This window comes from Hemiscyllium ocellatum, chromosome 9 (assembly GCF_020745735.1).
Source record: "Hemiscyllium ocellatum isolate sHemOce1 chromosome 9, sHemOce1.pat.X.cur, whole genome shotgun sequence".
NCBI classification, from domain to species: Eukaryota; Metazoa; Chordata; class Chondrichthyes; order Orectolobiformes; family Hemiscylliidae; genus Hemiscyllium; species Hemiscyllium ocellatum.
In genome coordinates this window covers 13,360,036-13,380,467 of record NC_083409.1, presented here as the reverse complement: position 1 = coordinate 13,380,467, position 20,432 = coordinate 13,360,036, and positions in this window count along the sequence as shown.

Genomic DNA, 20,432 nt, shown 5'->3' with positions numbered 1-20,432 from the left:
CACCTTCCCACTCCCCCACCTCACTCCACAACCCACCTCCACCACAATCACCTTTCTCTCCCACACCCATTTCCCCGTGCTACATCACAACCAACCCTCACCCACCACACCATTACCCTTCCCCCTCCCCTCCTTCAGCCAACTTGGGCCCCCCGAAAACCTCACTCCCGAGCCTTGCCCCATATTTACTATTCCCCCCTCCCCGACCTCGAACTCTCTGAGGCAACAAAGGTCTATCCTCTGAAAAGGGCTCACGGTCATTCCTGCTTGACCCCACCTCAACGAAACCTGCACCCGCCACAACGCGGAGCTCTTCTTCCGCCACCTCTACCTCCGTGTCTTCTTCTTTAACAAAAACTCCCAAACTCCCTGTGAGGACCCCTCCTCCCACCTCCAACCTTCCTGCTCCACTTGGTCACCACCCCCATCCCCCACCACCAACTGTGTACACATCCTAGACCTCTTCAGTGCTGACCACTGACGTGATATCAGCCGCCTCAATTTCTCCACATCCCCCCCACCTCCGTCACTCTCTCCAACCCCCCCCTCTGATTGAGGACTCCATTCTCTCCGCGCCAACACCTGGTTCACTATCAAACACACTGACAAAGGTGGGGTGGTGGTAATCTGGAGAACAGACCTAAATGTCACGGTGGCACAGTGGTTAGCGCTGCTGCCTCACAGCGCCAGGGACCTGGGTTCAATTCCTGCCTCAGGCGAGTGACTGTGTGGAGTTTGCACGTTCTCCCCGTGTCTGCGTGGGTTTCCTCCGGGTGCTCCGGTTTCCTCCCGCAGTCACAAAGATGTGTGGGTCAGGTGAATTGGCCATGCTAAATTGTCCGTAGTGTTAAGTAAGGGGTAAATGTAGGGGTATGGGTGGGCGGCGCTTCGGCGGGTCGGTGTGGACTTGTTGGGCCGAAGGGCCTGTTTCCACACTGTAAGTAATCTAATCTAATGATGTCAGTCACATAGGCCGAACGCCAATTCTCCGACACCATGCCCTACTGCCCCCTTGCCCATGACCCCACGGTGACCCATCAGGTCAAAATCACATGCACTATCAGTGCCCTCATTGCCTCCAGTGACCTCCCCTCCATTGCCTCCAAACTCATATACCCCCAGCCCCACAATGCCCAGTTCTATCTGCTCCTCAAGATCCACAAGTCCAACTATCCCGGGTGACCCATTGTCTCAGCATGCTCCTGCTCCACCAAACTCCTCTCATCCTACCTCAACTCTCCTCCTTGATTCAGGCACTTCCCATCTACATCCGCTACACCAACCACACCCTCCATCTCTTCAGTAATGTCCAGATCCCCAGCCCTGAGCGCTTTATCTCCACTATGGATGTGCAGAACTTATATATATCCATACCCGATAAGGATGGCCTCCAGACCCTCCACCTTTTCCTCTGCAACAGACCCATCCATTCCCCCTCCACCAATACCCTCCTCCGCCTTGCTGAACTAGTCCTCACCCTCAACAACATTTACTTTAACTCCTCCCATTTCCTCTTAATCCAGGGGTTGGCCATGGGCACCTAGATGGAACCCAGCTACGCTTGCTTCTGTATCGTCTATGTTGTATAGTCCCTCTCCAGTATCTACACAGGCACTGTGCCCAAACTCTTCTGACATTACATCAATGACTGCATCAGTGCAGTGACCTTCACCCAGGCTGAACTGGAGCAGTTCATCGGCTTTGCCCACAACTTCCATCCCGTCCTCAAATTCCCTTGGTCCATCTCGGACAGCTCCCTCCCCTTTTTTGACCTCTCCATTTCCAATTCTGGTGATAATCTACAGACAGACATTTACGACAAACCCACATATTCCCATAACTAACTGGACTACACCTCCTTCCACCCAGTATCCTGTAAGAACTCCATCTCATTCTTCCAATTCCTCTGCCTCCACCCCATCAGCTCGGATGAGGAGACATTCCACTGATCACAGATGTCCAACTGTTACGGACAATGTGCTTTTCCTCCTTCTGCCATCCACTGCACCACATCTATTTCCTGTTCCACTGCTCTAAACCCACCCCCCTCTAAATACAATAAAGGGAGAGTCCCTATTGTCGTCACCTATCACCCCACCAATCTCTGAATCCAACGCATCATTCTTAAACACTTCCATCAACTCTAACTAGACAACACCACCAAATACATCTTCCTCTCCCCACCCCTGGCTGCCTTCCACAAGGACCATTCCCTTCGATAATTCTTGATCTGTGCCACTAACACTGCAACCATCCTGAACCTCTTGGTACCTTCTCCTGCAACCTGAAAACATGCAAAACCTGCTGGTACACCAATCCCACACCTCCATCCAGGGCCCCAAACAGTCCTTCCAGGTGAGACAGAGGTTCACCTGCTTCACCTCCAACCTAGTTTACTGCATCAGGTGTTCCCCATGTGGTCTTCTCTACATCGGGAAGAGCAAACGTAAACTGAGGAACATTTCACTGAACATCTCAGGCAGACCCGCAGGGGCCGAGCAGTCCTACCAGTCAGCACCCATTTTAATTCCCCTTCCCACTCCATTTTGGACATGACCATCATTGGCGTCCTCCATTGCCACAATGAACCAAACCACATATTGGAGCAACAACATCTCATCTTCCTTCTGGCAGCATACAGCCCAGATGACTCAACACTGAGTTCTCCAATTTCAAATAACCTCCCTTCCCATCCCCTGACCCCCTTCCCAGCACCTCTCCCTCCCCGCCACTACTCCCTTACACCTACCAGATTCATTCCTCCCACTGACCAACCAGGTCATACCCTCCACCTGTCATCACCTATCCCCACTTCATCATCCTGTCCCCCGCCACCTCTTTATCTGCAGCTCTCCCTACACCCACTCCCATTCCTGAAGAAGGGTTCCACCTGAAACATCAGCTTCTTCACCGCCTGATGCTGCCTGACTTGCTGTGTTTTTCCAGCCTCCTGCCTGTCATTGAATGGAACCAGCAGGAAAGGGTTAGACAATCAAGGGTCAGGCTCACAAACAAATGGGAATGGGACGTGCTACAGACAGATGCATTGAGACAGTCAATCACAAAGAGAAGACCAAACTGGAAATGAAACACTAATACACAGTGGATGGAATTTAATATCAGAAAGTGTGAGACCATGAACTTGGGTCAGAATAATCTAAAGGCAGACTATTATTTAAATAGTGAGAGATTCCAACAAAGTGCAGTACAGAGTGATCTGGGTAGTATTGTGCATGGGACACTGAAAGTTAGTGCTGGTATAGCGAGTAATTGAGAAGGCGAATGGAATTTTCACCTTTATTGTCTGGGGGTTGGAATTTAAAAGTAGAGAAGTCTTGTTAAAACGGTACGGAGTGTTAGTGAGGCTGCATCTGGGGTATTGTGTGCAATTTCAGTCTCTGTATTAAGAAAGGATGGACAGCCATTGGAGTCTTCCTCCAACTCCTATTTCCCATGTCCTTATGTGTTCCAATGTCCTTCCCTCACAGTGGAGCTGGTTTGTAGCCTGCCTGCAGTAGCAGGCTCCAGTCTCTGGGTGGTGCTACCAAAAGATCTGCATTGCCCAGGCTGTCACAGTTCCCACATTACAATAATGTCTGGTTTTTGGAAGCATTCCATTGTCTGTAAAAAAATTTCGAATATCCAAGTTCAAGGATGGTATAACAAAAATATAATTCTCTCTCCTTTTATATTTTATCTCGATGCCTTCCCACCTGTCTCCTAACAACATCACAGGCTTGTGTAAAATCTAGAATGAATCGTGAATCTCTGGGAAAACTTACTCTGTGACAACACGGGGATTAATGACCACCTCCTCAATGGGCTTTGAGGGTGAAGGTCAATAGCACTCTCATTGGGACTTGATCTGAGTTGTCTCCAGTTAGTCAGTGTTATTGTTCTGGGTCTAGACAGTACAGACCAACCCTGTGTTCTGATTGAGATGAAGGGTGAGCTGTGCTAGGCTTTCACACGTGGCTTACACGCACATAGTGAAGCATGGATTACCCATTTCATGAGAGTAAATGGAACTAACAAAATGGGTGGATGTGACACCCCCAAACTCTTCCTAAGATAGTGGGGACAGGAACAGTTATATTCTCAGATAGAAAGGATGATAGAAATGGTACCCCACCGACAGAGGTGGGACAGGAATAGCGACGCTCCCGAAAGACAGGGGACAGAAACTGTCTGTTCCCTACTTTCTTGTTGTGACATATGTCCTTGGGAAATTGGTTTGGTTTATACTTTCGCAGTTGGATTTGGGTTTGATGAGATGATTCAGGAACAAGGATTCCAATTCCATATTTCCTGTCACAGCAGATCCACTGAAGGTCATCCTTTCATTTGGAGCTTGCCCAGGTTTCTGTCCAGGCTGATACAGCATGGTCTACCAGGGCTGCTCCTATTGGGCTAAACCATCACACACGAGGGAATCTGACGGGCACTTTCTCTTTGTGCTGGCAAATGGAGAGATTTGCTTTCACTGAAATGGCGGCCAAAGAAATGAGTTAGTGGATGTATTTCTAGCTGAGCACAATGTTCTGATGTTCATGATGGGATTAACCGAGACAGTTCCCACTTGCCTTTACACCGACAGTGGAACAGGAAGTCACCACGCAGTGGTCTCCTGGCTCACACTGAGAAACCAAGTTGATGGTATAACTGTAGAGAGCAAGGCAATGGCTTGAACTCACCGAACAATCAGAGGCTTCAGCCACCAACTGGATCACAGACAAATGGAGTGTTGTGTAAACTCTCAGTATCTCAGGGAACAAACACAACTACTGAGCTACAAAACCAAACAGGATATTTTTATGAAAATCAGCATTGCAAAAATGAAATCCAAACACAATATGTATAAAACCTGGGTACAATCTAATTTCAGAGAGTACAGCATTTTCTTTGAAAGTTGGTCAATAATGAGATGGGAATTCAGCCACCCACTCCGTCACACGGTGTTGAAGTTGCACTGTCCTCAGCATAACATGGTTCAAAGCCTTTTAATAACACGAAAGGGGAGAGGAACATTGCAGACCGTATTACCACGAGTGAGGATTCATTCAAAACAAGACCATGATATTAAATGCTCCCAGCCATAAACAACACTGATGCATTCCCATCATTAGTTTGTTAGATGATGTTAAAAGTCTGCCAAACACTTTCATGAAGACAGAGTATTTAAAATCTCAAGAGGCATTGATGTTGTTTTTCAGTACCACAGCAAGGAAGCAGCAGCTGACATATAAACTCTAACACACTCATGATGACAGGCATTTAGTACAGAGCTGGTTCCTGAGAGAAAACAATCAACAGCAAAGATCTGTCCAGTGCTGGAAACACTTTAGACAAGACAGTTTGTTGCCAGCAAGTTACTGCAGCTTGAAAACTCCAGTACGGTCAGAAAGAGAAAAAGTACAATGTGCAGATTGTCGAACAGCTCCCTACACTTGGGCCTGAGGCAGGAGCCCAAGCTCCAACACACTGGCCTCACTTCACACCAACCTTCACACAGTGCGGGGTCATGAACTCCGGCCATTAATCCCTTTGGGACCGGGATGGAGTGAGGGAACAGGGACAATTGTAGAAGAGTCAATAAGGAGTAAAGCAAGATGGAGAGGGTGTGTTGGAAAGGGGTTAGAGGAGGAAATATACTTTGTGCCCCTCGATACTGATATTGTCCGTTTGTATCACAGAATGAACAAAACAACACACAAGTTACACCAAAGTACTTTTCTTATCACAGGGGACATTTTCATTGTGGTGCCCTCAGTACCCTATTTCTAAAGCTGCACTGTCTCTCTATGGGTCTCTGCAGATTGAGCCTGTTTGCTCCAAGCAGAGTCCCCATTTATGTTTTACTGATCAGGGACAGTGAAGTAGCTGCCCTCTAGTGGCGAAACAGCGCTTGCCCTGCTGCTGAGGATTATGGGTAAAGTCCCCTTCCATTTGCACCCACATGTTTTCAAGGGGCTGCTCTTTCAACGGTGGAACTGGACTTAATACATCAGTTGAGGCCAAACCAACTTGTCATATAGCTGAGCACATCTTCCTGGCTTTTAGAAACACACAATTATACGAATTAGGGACAGATGAAGGAGATTCATCCTCTTGATCCTGTTCCACATGGCGGATCTGATTATTCCACATTCTTGCCTAACTCTGATAGATTACTGATAAGCAAGGGCTGAAAGGCTGTCTAATTCTTCATTACAAGTATTCAGAGATTTCAGTTGACCTTTTGAACAAGAGTTTCAAAGACCTATGACTGTACGCAAGACAAAGAATTCTGCTTTTCTCATTCTTAAATGAGGGAACTTATTTTAGTTTTGTATTACCCCCGAAAACGTAACATTTTTTTCACATCCAGACTGTATTCTATGCAAATGTTGATATGGCATCTTCTTTATCAGCTGCTCTCATGAAAACAGCTGCCTGTGCTGACACCTTCAGTGACTAATGCACATAAGCATCCAGGCCCTACTGCCGCTACAGCTACCCATATTGTATCCTTTAGTTTGATTTGTCTCACCACATTTTCCTTCCAAAATGAATCACCGACATCTCTTCCCATTAAATTGTATCTGCAATCATCTGCTCATTCCATTAACTTACCGACATCCTTTTTGAAATTCGGACACTATCTTCTTCATAAGCCACAATACTTCAAAGTTTTATATCATCAGAAAACTTTGAAATTATGCCTTGTACACTCAGGTTAACATAGATTTATTGTTAACATTTAGTTTAAATAAATTATCATCTGTTTTGACCAAATTCCCCAGTCAGTTAGGCCATGGCTAACCTGGAATACATTCCCCCTTAGTTCTGTAAACCTTACTGTCCTGAGCGAACGAACATCGAACCCCAGCCTGGACAGCTTTTCTAATTGCGAGTTCCAGATTTTCACACTTTTTCAGAAGGACTTCTTCCTGAAATCATCCTAATTTTAATTTTAACAACCCTCTTGTTCTGAACTCTGGCACTGGAGAAAACAGTTTACATCAACATTGTTAATCATTTCCAGAGGAAAAGCCTCACTTGTACAACCTATTTGCTCTCATTAACAGTTTCAGGACTTAAGGTGACATGACAGGCTGGATACTGAGAGGATGGTTCCTGTTGTAGGGCAGACAAGAATTAGAGGGTCAATTTAACACAAAGCAGTCTCCCATTTAAAACCAGGAGGTTTTGTTTTGATGGCTGAGGGTCAACAGTCTGTGGAATTCTCTTCTCTACATGGGAATGGAGGTTGCGTCATTGAGTTTACTCAAGGTTGAAGTAGACAGATTTTTGATGAACATGGCAGTTAAGTATAATTGGGGGAAGCAGAAAGTACAGCTGAGACCACACCCAGGTGAGCAGTGATCTTCTTCATTGGCACAGCAGCTCCCAAAAGGCCTGTTCCTGCTCCTGGGCCCTATGTTCTGGCAGAGGCTGCAGCAATCCTGGACCCCCATCTTTCCTTTGTCATTCACTGACAAAAATATAATTTCAAAACAAACATTATTTTCTTTAACAAACCCAACTCAGCTCTTGTTACATTATTTTTCTCAGCTGCCTTCTTATCTCCACAGGGTTTTGGAAACATACGTTTTGTCTTCAGTTGGAAGGGAGGCAGACAGAGACAGAGCGAAGCCTCAGAGAACACAGAGAGCTCTCACTCTGCACAGCAAAGCTTTTTTGGGTGGGGTGAAGAGGAGAGAATCACGGGGAAAAGAGAACTTAGAGTTCAAAATAAAAGCTCTTCGCATATTGCTATCACTGAATGAATTAATGTGAGAGGATTGGAGACCCAGAACAATGAGAGTGTGGTGCCTCAGAGGCTAAAAGGCAGACATTATTCCTTCTCAGGGCATGAATGCCAGTGAAAAGCCTCAAATGTATTGCCCATCTCCAGCTGCTCGGACTGCGTTCTTTGCTGAACCAGATCATGGGGCAGTTAAGAATTGATTGGGTCAGTGTGAGACTGGAGTCACAGACCGGGTGATGACTGGGTTCCCTTGCCCAAAGAACATTCATGAACATCACATTGAGTTTCATGGGGTTTTTTTTGTTCAGATCCCAATGATGATGTAGACCCCTTTACAGGACCCCTCGGTCTCATCATCAGTCAAAATAATCACTAGGAGTACGGTCTGGTTAAAGCAAGGTTACCAGTTTAATAAATTAAGGCAGCCTGGCACAGATTTGTCCAGCGACACGGAGGTTGAAAGCTTCTGTGTTCCATGGAGAAATGGCACAATTATATTCAAAAATTACACATTATTTATATGGTTTTTAAGAGATAGGACAGCCTTAATTACAAGCAAAGACCAATCACATATAATAAGTTGACATGATTTACAGCAGGTTAATCCAATGATATTTCCTGGGAAAGGGTTCTTAATAACAAGAAAAGTTCGATCAACTATAATAAAGTGATATGATTGCCAACAGGCCAGTCCAATGATATTCCCTGGGAAACAGATTGTTATATGCACAGAATCACCCCAGGTTTGTTAGTTCAGGATTAGTTCAAATACCAAATCACTGTCTTATAATTCCTATTGTGAAAAATCCATTGTATTCTCTTAACTTGTACTTAGCTTAACCCAGCAAAGCAGGGTTCACAAGAGTCGAATCATTACTTTCAGCCATGTTGTTGTGTTATTTTAAATTGAAAATCCATTTTGTTGTTAGTATAAATCTACATATACTTGTTGCTTCTGACAACAACCTGAATTCAAATGTTAGATCCTCATTCCCCCCTTTGTCATTCTATGACCACACCATAAAGGCATGGATCAAATTAACCCAATCCAATGGCAGCGAAAGACTGCAGTATTTTCTCTTCCTCTGAAGATGAATCAGGGGCAGGCGATGATGCTTCTCATCATCATCTAAGTGGAGAAGAAACATTCTCTGGGTGGAGCCAATGTTGTCAATAGAAATTAATATTTTAGCAAGAATACCCTTAACAATAGCAATACCAACGAAAAGATCAACTAAAACAATAGCAGCATACATAGCCATATTGATTAGCCAGTTGTACCATGAGCCAAAACCCCAATCTCCCAGTCCTGCTCCTTCATTCATTTGTTTGACAAAAGTGTGGATGCTATCTATATGTCTAGTAATGTTTTCGATGAAATTAGTGACCCCCATGATACACTTTCCTTTGACTATGGCGCAAACTCCACCTTCCTTCACAAGTATGTAATCAAGAGCACAGTGGTTTTGTTGGGTAAATAGGCACAATTCTGAAAGCATGTCCCTAATTTCTATTAGGGCAGCAGTTGTCTCATTTCATGAAATCATGAGTCCACAAATGAGATAATTATACTTTTGATGACTAATAACTCCTGAAGACCCTCCTACAGAAAGAACACTAAGAGCTGCATATGCCAATGAGAGAGTTTTATTTTTTGATAGAACCCTTGCATCCTTCCATTCTGCACAAAAGTCAGGAGAAACTGAATGTTTAATCAGGGAATTTGAGTCTTGTTGCCAGGTAATTGGACAGGGAACAGTAGTTGGAAATAGTGTTCCTACAGCTACATCATGATGTGTACCTGCTCTATTCAGGGCAAGGTAGGTATATGTCTTATTGTAACTGAAAAAATACTATCCAGGTTTAGTATAGATAATGAAGGGACCTTCCCAATAAGAAGCAGGCCTATCTTTGTAACTTCCTGGAGTACCTGTGTAATTCATGATTACATAATTTGGCCCCGAACATAAAGGCTGAAAATGATTTAGTCGAATGAGGGGGGTTTCTTGATAAGGGACGTGGTCGACATCCCAGAATAGGTCTACCCATCCAATAATTGGGAAAATACTAGTGCCATTAGGGGTATCATAACGAAGGTGGGTGTAGTTACCCACCTTACAAAGGGTTTGAATACCATTGGCAATAGAGACACCTTTCTCCTTAAGGCATACACGTGAGATGCAAGGTCCTTCAAGGAAGCAGTGGTGACTGATACATTTAATCACAGGACAGGGGATAATTTTAGGCACTTTTACATAAGTGCATCCTCCTCATCCCTTACCATTGCAGCAATTTGGACAGGATATTGCGGATTTATTGGAGGAAGTCCATAATCCTGTAAATGCTTTAGAACTATTCTATACACCCATGTTAGGAGTTGGAAGGATAAAAGGGGTCAGGGAGTCTCTTGCTGAAGTAAGGGCATAACAAAGTTCTTCATCCTCTCCAAATATTTTATTATGGGTTGTTAGAAACATATTGCTAGTGAAGGATAACATCCCCCCTTTGTCTATTTTAACATGATCGATCTGAAAGGGGACAAAGCTTACCAGGGATGCCCATTGTACAAATGTAATCAACTGGCACACAACACCTTTACAGGGTAAAGACCATTTAGACTTGTTCTGTAAATTAACTGTTCAATCTTTTTGATGCAGTTGATCACTGCAATGGTCATTCTTGGTAACATTCAGCTTCTCGGCACACAAGGACACCTTCCTGGCATAGTTGGTACACAGTCTCTGTTTGCTCAGGATCACACAGGTAAACTGTCCCTTCTTATGCACCAATGCTGGCAATGGCAAGTCCACACAGCAGGTCAAGTTCGATCTTTATCATCTCCCCCTTGCAAGGTAGGGGGCCGCGGAGTGTCCATTGTAATAAAATATAAACCGATTCCTCCTTGTATATACAATATACACATAATCAATTAAAATAGGCAGCAGCAAAGAAGGAACATAAACTCATCTCGTAAGAGTCACCCATATTCTGGTTTGAGTATTGAGGGAGTTCCCTGTTTGAGGCCGTAATTTGTGCTCCTCAGCAGGCTAAGAGCAATTTTGAAATAAATAATTCTCAATTTAATCAAGTTCAAATAGCCCACTTGAGTAAATACATTGCCCACACTGGCAAAAGGCTCGTTGATTTTAAACTCTGCACTCGAGATTCCTTTCCTACCCATTATTTTCTTACTTTATACGGAGGAGCCCAGGCATGGGTGAATTAAGCAAACCTATTTTTTATAAATTCAGCTTTGCTAAGATGTAAAACTCCTCGAAGTTTTACTACTAAAAACATCAATATTACCTAAAATTTAGATTAGTACTGCAATATGTTGTATTCTCTAAAAGAAAATCATACATTAACCTTTAGCCCAATCAAATGGCCTGAGCTACAGCTGTAGTTGACAGTATTTAGAATTCAGTGTAGAAACCAGATGGGGATTTTGAGCAGAGAAGTTGGTGATGAATATTGCATGGAGGGCAATGCTGCCCCCAAATTACGGTAACATGACACAAAGCTTTCAATCCAATCTGACATTTTCTAATATTAAGCTAACCCTAGAATTTAGACATTGGTACTGTCTTAAAATTATAAATCATCACTGTTCAGTATCAAATATTTAAGTGAAGATAATAGCTCAGGCAGACACTCCTTCTTAGATTTAACAGCCCAATCCAAAGATAAATCAAATTAACCAGTGTGCATTCTTATAAGCTCCATACACAATGCGAAGACATTTAGGCTTAGTGTCTACGTATGAAACTAAATCACTTGATAACTCAGTCAGTAGTACCTTGTAATATAAAGTACCTGTAATTATTGCAGAAATGGAAATTTGCAAATTACTTCCAAATTTCTAAACAATATGGAAAACAATCCAAACATTGGGAGTTCCATCTGCTATATCTCTACACCCCAATCACATGCAGAATTTCTTCAACTAGCCAGGAAGGTAGCTTTCCATTCTTTAATTAACAATGAATTAATGCAGCCATGTTTTAAATTAACCATGAGGCAATGGGACAGGTCACTGACAATGTGTAAAGGGATAAAAACAAGCGACCCCACCAAATAATTTTGATTTGGGCTAATATAATTGATTATTATAAATATTATAACATATTATTATAAAATAATAAATAAAATAATCATTATCTGTAATTCAGGGTGGGAACACAACAAGTGACTCAGACATTTTAAAAACTGTACTCTGCTGCTTTATTCTTCTTATTGCATCATTCTCTTCCCTTTGTACTTGATATCCTTGCCTCTAGTTTCATTTTAACCTTATTTAACCAATTTATGTTTGTCTAACTTTAAAGCCTGTTCCTAACAATACATTTTGGAATCTTGATTGTCATAATCTGAAAGCTGGTTTTAGGATTTGAATTTTCAGCTCACCAAAAATTGCAAGAGGAGAACAATTAAATAGGTGATTTGTCTCATTCACTTGTCCTGGTCACTGTATCATATGGCTGTGAATTGTGGAGCCCGCTAACACCATGGCAATGGGGCAGTGATGCTACAAAAGAAACAGTGATTGATTTACCACCCTGTTCCTCGATATGTTTGGCTATCCCTATTGTCCAAAGGGTGCAATGCTGGGTGTTAGCAGTGCCTGCTTAAGTCAGCAGGCCTCCTTTTTCATTTGTTAGGGACACCTAATGATATGGATAGAATTCAGTTTGGATTTTGTTTTTGGCGAGAGCACTGAGTGGAGTGGTACCAAGCATACTTTACGCATTACTGAGTGGGGATCCAGCTGAAGAAGAGTCCAGAAAAGAAGTTTTCATTTATTTTGTGAACATTGGAGGCTCAACAGAGCTTAGTTCTCTTTGTCTTGTTTTGAGAGCAGATCTCCTCTGTGGTGATGGTCATTAGTTTTACAAGATATATCTGAATAACATGCTACATTTTATTTTGGAAATTCATTTATTCAGTATTTAATATTGAAAATGCAAAATGTAAACGGTTCCCAACTTTGAATTCCACTATAATTATCTGGCTTTAGTCCCTTAACTTAAATCCAAGATGAGGATTCTTAAGTGGTCCTGACCAGTCATTGCCCATTTACAATGCAAAGGTCATGAAACAACTGGAGCTGCCTTTAAATGTCTTGTATATTCAAATGAAAAAGAAACTCCCAATGCACGAATAATGGCCAAATCCAAAGACACAGATATTAACTATAGGATATTAATTTGGTTAGATGATTTATCACAAGCTAATGTTAAACTGAAACTTCAATTGTCATTGAGGGAGGGGACTCCCTCAATAAGACTACAACTGTCCTTACCAATAATCACCATTAAAACACAGCAATCTTAAAATTAAGTGGAAATAAACGAGTCTGAAACAAAAATAAACCTTATAATGTTGTTTTCCTCCATATTAAACTGATTTGAAATTGAATAAGGTTGTCTTTCATGTCAGGTTAAAAGAGATTGGTTAGAAACTGACAGTAGGGCAGTCATGACCTGTTAAAAGAACAGGTGTTAACATTTTATTTCATAACAACTGAAGGGTCCTTAAACTTAAAAGAAATCATGTTAAATTTCCAAAATGCAAATCAGATTCAAAACAGTCCTGGATCTTGAACTCCAGGGAACAAAGGACAAACATTCAATCACCAACAAACAAATGTGTATTCAAACCGAATCACAAAGGGTTAATCTTTGTATGAGTTTTAGGGCTTTCTCTGCCTCTCTCTCTACCTCTGTCTCTCACACAGACACACACACCATATCTCAGTCTTCAGTACAGTAGGGCAGTCATGACCTGTAAAAAGAACAGGAGTTAATATTTTATTTCATAATCACTGAGGAATTGATGGCCGGAGTTCATGACCCCGCACTGTGTGAAGGTTGGTGTGAAGTGAGGCCAGTGTGTTGGAGCTTGGGCTCCTGCCTCAGGATGGACTGGGGGGAGGGGCGTTGGAAATGCGATAGGTGAAAGGAGGTCAAGGTGAGGGTGATAGGCGAGAGTGGGGATGGTGGCGGAGAGGTCAGGAAGAAGATTGCAGGTTAGGAAAGCGGTGCTGAGTTCGAGGGATTTGACTGAGATATATTTCCCTCCCCTCCCTTATCAGCGTTCCGAAAAGACCTCTCCCTCCTTGACTCCCTCGTCAGGTCCACACTCCCCATCAACCCAACCTCCACTCCCGGGACCTTATCCTGCAACCGCAAGAAATGCAAAACTTGCGCCCACACCTCCCCCCTTTACTTCCCTCCAAGGCCCCAAGGGATCCTTCCATATCCGCCACAAATTCACCTGCACCTCCACACACATCATTTACTGCATCTGCTGCACCCAATGTGGCCTCCTCTATATAGGGGAGACAGGCCGCCTAATTGCGGAACGTTTCAGGGAACACCTCTGGGACACCCGGACCAACCAACGCAACCACCCCATGGCTCAACACTTCAACTCCGCCTCCCACTCCACCAAGGACATGCAGGTCCTTGGACTCCTCCATCGCCAGACCATAGCAACACGACAGTTGGAGGAAGAGCGCCTTCCGCCTAGGAACCCTCCAACCACAAGGGATGAACCTAGATTTCTCCAGTTTCCTAATTTCCCCTCCCCTCCACCTTGTCTCAGTCAAATCCCTCAAACTCAGCACCGCCTTCCTAACCTGCAATCTTCTTCCTGACCTCTCCGCCCCCACCCCCACTCTGGCCTATCACCCTCATCTTGACCTCCTTCCACCTATCGCATTTCCAATGCTCCTCCCCCAAGTCCCTCCTCCCTACTTTTTATCTTAGCCTGCTGGACACACTTTCCTCATTCCTGAAAAAGGGCTCATGCCCGAAACGTCGATTCTCCTGCTCCTTAGATTCTGCCTGACCTGCTGCGCTTTTCCAGCAACACATTTTCAGCTCTGATCTCCAGCATCTGCAGTCCTCACTTCCTCCTGCCTCAGGCCCAGGTGTAGGGGCCTGTTCAACAATCTGCTCATTGTCCTTTTTCTCTTTCTGATCACAGACTTTTTGATATTGATTAACAAGCTAATGACATACATGCATCAGTGTTGTCTATGGCTGGAATAATTTAACATCATTGTACTCGTTTTTAATGGACACGTTCTCATGATAATACTGTTTTCAATATTTTTCTCTCCTTATGTGTTATTGAGACATTTGCAAATGAGGACAGTGCGTCTTCAACACCGAGTGAAGGGCTGGGTGGGTGTTTGAATTCTCATCTCACTATCGTCTAGCATTCAAAGAAAAGGCTGTCGTATTTGTAGCTATATTTGAAATGAGATTGCACCCAGGTTTTATAATTGTTATGTTTCAAATTGATTTTTGGAATGCTAATCGGCAATAAAAATATCCTGTTCAGTTTTGTAGCTCAGTAGTTGTGTTTGTTCCCTGAGATACTGAGAGTTTATACAACACGCCATTTGCCTGTGACCCAGTTGTTGGCTGAAGCCTCTGGTTGTTCGGTGAGTCCAAGCCATTGCCTTGCTCTCTACAGTTATACCATCAACTTGATTTCTCAGTGTGAGCCAGGAGACCACTGCGTGGTGACTTCCTGTTCCACTGTTGGTGTTTAAAGCAAATGGGAACTATCGAGGTTAATCCCATCATGAACATCAGAACATGATATTCAGCTGGAACTACCTCCACTGGCTCATTTCTTTGGCCATCATCGCAGTAAAAGCAAATCTCTCCCTTTGCCAGCACAAAGAGAAAGTGCCCGTCAGGTTCCCTCGTGTGTGATGGTTTAGCCCAATAGGAGCAGCACTGGTAGATCATGCTGTATCAGCCTGGACAGAAACCTGGGCAAGCTCCAAATGAAAGGATGACCTTCAATGGATCTGCTGTGATAGGAAATATGGAATTGGAATACTTGTTAGTGAATCACCTCGTCTACTGTGAAAATATAAAACAATCTAATTTCCCAGAAACATACATCACAGCACAGCGAGAAAGTGGGGAACAAGCAATTCCTGATCTCCCCACCCTGAGGAGTGTCACTGTTCCTGTCCCCTCTCTCTCTTTGGGGAGCATCGCAGTTCCAGTCCCCTTTCCCTCCCCAGGCGGTCTCGCTGTTACTGTCTCCTCTCCTGCTTTGGGGAGCGTTGCTGTTGCTGTTCCCACTCTTTGAGGGGTCTCCCTTTTAATGCTCTCTCTCCCTTGCTGGGAGTATCCTTTCTGTCTGAGGATGTTATTGCTTCTCCCTCCCCTCTCAGTTTGGTCAGGCCTGTCTGGGCCCAGAACCAAAGCACAAACTAACTGGAGACAACCCAGATCAAGTCACAATGAGAGTGTCATTGACCTTCACACTCAATGTTGCCAAAGAGGACATTCTCCCAGAGATTAATGATTCATTCTAGATTTCAAACAAGAGACTGAGATTGTGAGGGGTGTGGTGGAAAGAACACCCACTACTCTAAGAAAATTACCAGGAGATGCAGAAAATTCTTTATGAAGTTAAACTTTTATTTGCAAATACAAGCTGTGGCAATCAAAAACTATATGTCCTGTCTGCCCACCCTCCTCCTGAAGTCTCTCCAGTTTATATTTTCCTAGTTTCTACACTAATCTGATCGCATTAGCATAACCAATCATACTAGCTTGCTTTGTCTCTCTAAACTAATCATCGTCTGACACACTGGTCTACCGCTTACAGTTAACCTTTCACATTACGCAACCATCGTCTTTAGCATTAGCTCATCTATCGTGCGATTTAACTAGCCTATCAGAGTGTGCTACCATTATCTGTTACCTGAGCCCTGTAACATGACACTATGCATGCATTACTCCACTAAATTAATGACATGACTGCCAAATTAACTTCCATATATTCCATACTAGTTACTTTATTTCCTAGACTAGCAGCCCGCAGTTGGCACCGCTGCATTTATAGCATTTATGAGCTCCTCCAAACAAACGATTGTGCCGGCATATGCATTGTTGCAACAAATAGTTTATTCATGTCTTTAATGGATGGAAACTTGATGTTCTCACCTACTCTGATTAAAGTGGTTCAGATTCCTTTCTACATAGGTCATCCTTGATTCTGTCAGCAATATCTAATTTGCTAGATTCCCACCTCCCCCACCAAAAAAAACCCCAAATTCTTTGTTTACCAACAAGAAGGAAACATGGAAAGGTGTTTCATGTTTGATGCTGTTCTGGTGCCTTCTTTGTGATAAGTTCATGGTTTTTGCATTTGCTAACCTATTTCTACTGTTATTCAGATGGAATTATTCTTCTGGTGGCTGATTCATTTAAAATGAATTCATATAAATGGAGAGGCTGAGCTCAGCAGGTAATAGTGAAGGCAAAGTGCTGTTGGTCTTTATTTCAAAGGGAGCAGTGTGTAAAAATAGAGAGGTCTTGCTAAAATTATACCTAAAATCAAACCTAAAGTACCATGAAGAGTTTGATCCCCTTATCTGAGGAAAAATATACTGGTATTTGAGATAATCCAGTAAAATTTCACTGTTAATTCTGTGGATGGAGGGATTTTCTTATGACAGGTTGAATAAGTTAGTCTCGTATTGATTGGAGTTTAAAAGAATGAGAGGGACCCTCATTGAAACATAAGGAATTTTTAGAAGACTTGACAGGGTAGATGCTGAGAGAGTGTTTCACCTTTGTGATAAAGTCTAGGGCCAGAGGGCATAAACTCGGAGTAAGGGGTCGCTCATTTGAAACCAGTTAGGAGGAGTTCCTTCTCAGGGCAGTGAATCTGTGGAATTCTTTACCACAGGATTGTCAGGGCTGGGAAGCTAAACATATTCAAAGCTAAAATTAATTTTTGTTCTGTAAGAAAATAGAAGGTTATGTGAACAGGCAGGAAAGTGGAATTGCAGACTATCAGATAACCCATAAGCTTACTGAAAGGTGAAGTGAACTTGGGCTGAATGGTCTGTTTCAGAGGTGGGGAACCTTTTCATGTTGGAAGGCCACATTATGTTAGTTGTAATCTAATAAGGCCTCATCCAAGAGACTTCCATTGTATAAATGGTGATACTGTTAAACTGTGTAACTATTCTCAAATTTCACTTCAAATGGAAAGCCACGTGCACTGTTGTCATCAGTTGATAAACACTGGTGTACTGGATACACCCAGGCTCTCGCCAACCAGCCTCAGGCAGAAGTAGCTCCAGTCCGGCAGGGAAGATAACGTACATTCTAGAGTCGCATTATAACTAAATCATGAGCATAGCAGGTTGGAGTCCAGCTGGTTTACTTGGAAGTACTGTACTAGCTTTCAGAGTGCTGCTCCTTCATCAGGTGGTTGTCGAGCAGGATCATAAAACAAAGGATCATATGATCCTGGTCCACAGCTACCTGATGAAGGAGCAGCACTCTGAAAACTAGTGCTTCCAAATAAACCTTTTGGACTATAACCTGGTGTTGTGTGTTTTTTAACTCTGTAGAATTTCAGCAATGTTTGGAGAGGAGTATCTTTTGGTTGTAGTGTACTGATGGTGTTTCGCCTCTGGTTTTCTTCAGTTTCTTCCTGTCAACTGATGTAAATTTCAGTCTCAGCAGTCTACTGGTTTCCTCATTCTGTTGCAGTATTTAGAGTTCTCAGACATGTGCAGTTTTGGCGCGGTTTCACTTAACAGGCAATCATCCCGATAACATGAGCCACCTTTTTGAACAGCAGTGGGCCTTGTAATGGTGGTAGGTGATTTGAGATTAAATAGAGCTATTAGTGATGAAGGAGCAAGTCAGAGAGCGTGTGTGGAGGTGATGTGCCTAAGGTGCTGACTCATTTGTAGTGTCAGAAGTATCTTTGAAGTTTTCAAGTTGGCAGGGTTAGTGTTTGAAAATGTCAGACTGTATCTGAACCCAGAAGTATCTAGAAAATGAAATGTGCCATCATAACCTTTTTAATGTAGAAAGATGATTATTCCTGTAAGGTGTTGACCCTGACCTCAATTTCTTTTTCTTGGAATGGAAATTTATTTTCTCAATTTTCTTCCCTGTTCTCCCTATTCTGACTGAGAATTTGGCCAAGTAATCACTTTCTTTTTCTGAACCTTTATCATGTGTTGCCTGGCAAATTAGAGAAGGAATCAGAGGGCTGATTCATCCCACATGAGTGCACTTGGCAAAGGGGAATCACTGGATGGATTTTCTTCCCTTTCCTGCCGAAGTTGAAGCCGTTCCCTACAGCTTGGAGATTGATCAGTTGCAGAACACTTCAGCTCGGTGGTGTGTAACAATATCACAGTGTTGTGTGTAATCGTATAACAGGGCCTGTGTCTGTTGTCTGGTATTGATCTATGCAACTTCAGAAAAGAAAAGAAAACTTGTTTTAAATGGCACCATTTACAATCATGGAAATTTCTTTATGTGACTTACAACCAGTGAACACTTTGTAGTTTATGAAATAGCAAATACAAAATACAATTTGAGCATATTAGGTTCATCAAAATAGCAAATTGTTGAATAGGATAGTCTGTTGAAATAAACATTGACCAGAATGCTGAGGTCTTCTGCATCCGTCACATCAGAAAGACACCATCAATAAAATAGTGCAGTACACCCTCAGTACTGTACAGGTCATTCTGCTATAACTTGCATTTCGTTAACACAAATTTGCTATAACACGATCGACAAATTGGAGACACTCTTTCTAAAGCACGAACTCTGAAAACGTGTGTTGGCTGTAACCTGATTACATCGCGAAGACTTTAAGTGCTGTTTCTAAAATGTGATTTTCCGATATCATGGGGGTTGGACAGCAATGCAACCATTATGTTATAGAAGAACTACCTGGAGTGAAATGTCTGCCTGAGAGATCTGCTCAAATCTCTGGTGGGATTTGAACCCACAATCTGCTGTCTCAGGCTACACAACTGCTATCTGGTCAGTGACGGACCTTTCCTGCTCTTAAAATAAGTGGCACAGTTGTGATGAAATACCCTTTGGGTGTGGTGTGCACATTATATCATATTGCTCCCATTCTGATCCTCTTTATTTGTCTAAATCAATAGAGAACCAACTAATTTCCTGAATTATCAACCCTTCCACATATTCTCATGTCAATAACTTTTATTCATTGCCCTGAAGGCCTCAATTGATAGAGAACAGCGAAAGACCAAGCAGATGATCAGACTTTATTGTTTAAAATATTAAATCTCTTTGATTTATAGGATATTTGATTAATCTACATGCAGAAGAGCCTCGATTATCTGGCATTCGATTATCTGAATTTCGGATCATCCAAAGTAGATCGTAAGATCCCGATGCTTGGCTAAACTGTATTACCCAGCATTCAATTATCCAAACAAAACACTCCTTACCCATGTCGCTTGGGTAATCGAGGTTCCTCTGTAAATTGTTCCATTGTTTTAATGTTGTGCTTCCTTGTAAATCTACATTATTACCTGAAAAGCACATGGCTGTTCTGGGTTGTGTTTAATTGTTTGCAGTGAATAGTACGTTCACAACAACATCAAGTGTCCCAAACTAATCGTCATCAAATTGATTTACCTTTCTCCCTCAGTTATTTTTTAAAAATTGGAACTATCATTTAACCTTCAGAGTAGTCACAGCATATAACCGTGTGTCAGCTCTTTTCCAGTTCCTGATGAGAAACATCTCTGCCATGACACAAGCCAACCTCTAACTTTACAGTCACTTTCAAATAAATGTTTGTTCGAACCATTCTTTGTTTCTGTATCAAAGGCATTTGCTGTAACAGGCAA